A 4699-nucleotide genomic window follows, 5' to 3' on the forward strand; every position below is an offset into this window, starting at 1 on the left:
TCAAAGCCGTCTGTGGTGCTGTCTCCCAGCCTGCAGTTCTTTCTGCCCCCAAGAAAACTTAACTCACAATTCTCACATTGCATAATTTTTTTGAAGTCAACATAAATATATTCAGACACTATGATGACTGACTTGCAGAACTGTTCCATTCTAAAGCACTATGCCTACTTAGTCACTCAGTCATGTCCAACTCTTTGTGACACTATGGATGGTAGCCAGGCTCCTCTGTTCACGGGATTTTTCAGGCAAGGATACTGGAATGGGTTGCCATTTCCTCTTCCAGGACACCTTCCCTACCCAGGGATCGAACCTACATCTCCTGCTTTGCAGGCAGATTCTCTACCTTCTGAGCCATCAGAGAAGCTCTCTTAAAGGGTCAAAATGGTGTATTTTATGTACGAATCTATAATAATGAATGGAATAGGAAATGGCAACCCACTCCAGTATTCTTGTCTGGAGAATCCCATGGCCAGAGGAGCCTAGCGGATTATGTATGGCCCATGGGATAGGAAAGAGCTATAATGAAATTGACTCATATAGCACTGTGGATTCCGTATGACTTTATCACATACATTATGCTGCATGACCATTATAAGCTGAGAGCAGTCAGTGAGTAGTAGGGGAATCATCACCCACGACCACACACTCATACACATACACACTAACCCACACAATTCACATATACAGTATTTGAATGTGTACACACACATTCTCACACACTGGCACATATACACATTCAGAATTCACACACGCTCACAAATATATATATATACACACACACACACACACATATATATATAGGTATATGCTCACAAATACGGTCACGCATACAATACACTCACATATGTATGCTTCTGGAATGTGTATGGGTCTAAATTGTTGCTCTTCTACAACTGTAGTGTGCTAAAGATAAACTTCCTAAATCAAAATACGTGGACAAGAACTTATGTACTTCAATTCTCTAGCACAGATCCATAAATTAAAGGGAAACAAAGAAAGAAAAGGAACTGTAATCCCATTCCAATTAAGAAGGTTTACAATTGTAGGAGTTTATTTGTCAACCTTTTTGTGTCTTGAATGTCTCCTTGATACATTGGGCCAGGCTACTTGCTCCATGATGATAAACTTTGTCACATAATAGCAGATATATTGGGTTTCTGAAATACCCAGATCTTGAATTGCAGTTACAATGCTTGTAAACAGAGGCAAAAACATGCCAGGGAAATTGAAAGCAGGTGTGGTGCCTAAAGAGCAAGGGCTTACTTAAAGGCTTGTTAGCTAATATCACGAGCATTCACCCAAATCTGACCTCTAAGCTCCTTTACAAGCATCTAACTATGTTTCTCCGCAAAACAAATTTTTTTTTCCAATTTATGCTTTTAAGTTATTTAACTTAAAAGTCAGAGCAAAAATGAGCCACATGGAGAGACCAGAAGGAGTGTAGGTGGAAAGATTAAAATTGAAGCATAATTCACTGTATAATGCACATTTCCTTGCCACAACTCTGCTCTCTCCACCTCCCTAAAGCTCCCTTCTTCATCACCTTTTCTCTAATATTTCTCTGTGGTTCACCCACATCATTTTTCTCTTAGATCTTCAGGGAGCTGTACTGTAATGAAATCTCCAGTTTGCTAATGGGCAATAGAATAATAGAGTTGCATGCTGACCCATATTTTGCATGTTAATTTGTGTCAACCAGGGATAGCTTCTTTTTTTTTGGTTAAATGTTTCCACCCTGGGTGAAATACTAGATGAAAAACCGCAGACAAATCAAGGACACAAAAGACCAGTAGTAAACAAGCAGCTGTCTTTCAGTTCTTACCACGTGGAAAGACATTCATCTTACTCTAATTGGCCTGGATGGTAATTGTGAGCCGGGAGACAATTATCAGACAAAAGGAGTCCCTGGTTTGCACCTTCCCATTCCAATGAACCACCTGCTTTTTATTTGTTTCTTTGTTTCATGCAAGCCTCATCCAATCCCCAAAAGATGATCCAGAGTAGAACCTCTTGGCAAGGGAAGAAATACAAAGGAAGGAATTTAACCCAGAGGGTTTGATGTGAAAGGGCTGAATTGTTCCCTCTTATGTTTCAGCAGTGCCTGAAATAGATGTGGGAGAACCTGATTGACTTGGACCCCAAACAGGCAAGTCCTAGGAAGAGAAACTCAAATCCTCTTGGTTCTTGAACTTTATGGCCTTAGACCAAACCAGGAGCATGTGTAAAAAGACGTTATTGAATTATAAGCAGCTCTTCCCTGTCTTCCCAAGATGTTGGATGTGACAAGGGGATTTTATTCACTGAAGACGTTAAATGTCATTCCTATTCCTCAAACTTGCTGTGTAAGAAAGTCTGTATCGAGGGTTATTCTTTCCACTCACTTTCTAGGTCAATAATAATGTTAAATATTTCAGTCGTCACTCTGTGTCAGGCTAAGTCATTTACATACATTATCTCAGTTAAATATCCAGGATACATAGTCATTCTTATGCCATTCTCATAGTCATTTTACAGATGAGGAAACTGAGGCTCAGGGAAATTAAATTATGCAAGCTTGTGCAGTTAGTAACAAAATGAACTATTGTACCCAACGCTCTCTGATGCTATACTCTCACCCTTAGCATTTATTATCACTATGATAAAAAAGAGGCAAAATCAGAAGGATACTAAATAATCATGGATAATAAACAGTCTGTATTATTAGTTAGCAGTGTTCAGTGTTAACACTATTTCTATTACACTTTAGCACATTTCTCACCTGAACCTCACAACCACCGAGAATGATAGATAAGGATTTGTAGTTCGCTTTTGATGAATGAGAACCCTGAAATGACAGGTCAAATGACTTTTCAAAATCAAACAACATATATGCGCGCTCCCAGCCTTGTTATCACATACACACAATATGGAGCAGGAGAAATAAGACTCCAAATTTTTGATAATTTAAAAACTGTCATCTTTCCTGTGGGTGAGATTTACAAGCTAAAGTATGAATGTCACATGGCCCCAGGAAAATTTTAGCTAGACAATATGATTAATAAGATTACAGGTAGGGTTCTGTGTAAGTGCAAGAGGGAGTATATATATTCTAGTAACAAGAGAAAGAATTGAAGGAAAACTTTGCACCATATCACACTGGTGAAAGAAGTAATGCAAGTTTGCATAAATACACAACTTGAATCTTTGAATGTAGGATAATAATTTTTCCAAAGAAGACATCAGTCATCTGGACAATGGTTTAGCATGGGAGGGAGAATCCAGGAAATCAGTGTATTCAGAATAGTCTTTTCCCAAATATCCATTGTTTATCTTGACAGTCTTCTTGACTCTAAAACAATGAGAGATAATCAGTAACAGTTGTTTTTTGTTGTTGTTGTTGTTGTTTTTGTTTTTGTTTTAATGATATTCTTTTGACCAGATTGGGTCTAGGACCTGGTGAAAACAGAAACAAATTTTTTAACTACCGTATGGGAACTTACAAATCAAAGTGGTTGCAATCCATCCATACATACCTGCAGTCCATGTTCAGATCTAACAAAGGGTTAAGTGGTCTGCTATAGATTTCAGAAGTTCAGAGAATAAAGTAAATATTGGCCAATTTCAAACAAGTTGCTTAGAATGCAATCACCAGATACACTGGTATAGAAAACTGTATTAAATCTCCCCCATGGAAACTAATTTATCCATGAGCTAAAAGACATTTACATTGTCTTTAAAATGCATAGTATTCAGTGTGGTTGAGTGTAGCTGTATTAATCCAAGTCTCTTCTGGAATATTTTCACTGTAGTTCACCCATAAAAGCTATCAGGGCCACTGGGAAGACCCAGAGGAATCGGGTGGAGAGGGAGGTGGGAGTGGGGATCGGGATGGGGAATACGTGTAAATCCATGGCTGATTCATATCAATGTATGACAAAACCCACTGAAATGTTGTGAAGTAATTAGCCCCCAACTAATAAAAAAAAAAAAAAGAAAGAAAGAAAAAAAAATGTAAGTAATATCTATCAAAAGCTTTAGTCAAAACATGAAAAAAAAAAAAAAAACCTCCTAAAAAAAAAAAAAAGCTATCAGGGCGTTTCACCTGAAGTCTATGGTGCCTCTCCCTTGACTATGTAACCTTGAGCTCTCTTGATAGCTCATTAACATCCATTTTTCTTTAGCTGTAGTTAGATGCTTCCTGTCATCCATTTCAACAAGCATTTCTTGAAAATCATTACTCATCACTGATTTTTTTCCCATTGTTTGCTATTTACTGGCGAAGACTATACACTGATGTCATTTAATCTCATAAGTTTTATGCTGAGACAAAGAATATGTCTCCTTAATGACTCACATACAGAATTTAAAATTGGAAGAGACCTATGGGTTTTTGCTTGATTTCCTTCATTTTGTCAGTGGGGAAACTGAGGCAAAATATTTAAATGGCATACCCAGCCAGCATAGTTAACAGTTGATATTGGAAGAGACCCACTCTTTCCTTTTCCTTTCTTTTTACATTTCTCTGGGCTGTCTCACTCCCATGGAATATTTACACCCTCCTGGCACTTGAAAGCAAGTTAGTGGAAATATAATTACTACCTGGTATTTGCTACTGAATGAATAAAATAATCCAGACCATGGAGACAGGAGGATGGGTTGACATTGATGCCTTTAATCTGCCATGGCCAAATGCTCTTACTCTTCTGGGAGCTCCTGCAGA

Source organism: Dama dama, chromosome 1 (assembly GCF_033118175.1).
Source record: "Dama dama isolate Ldn47 chromosome 1, ASM3311817v1, whole genome shotgun sequence".
NCBI classification, from domain to species: Eukaryota; Metazoa; Chordata; class Mammalia; order Artiodactyla; family Cervidae; genus Dama; species Dama dama.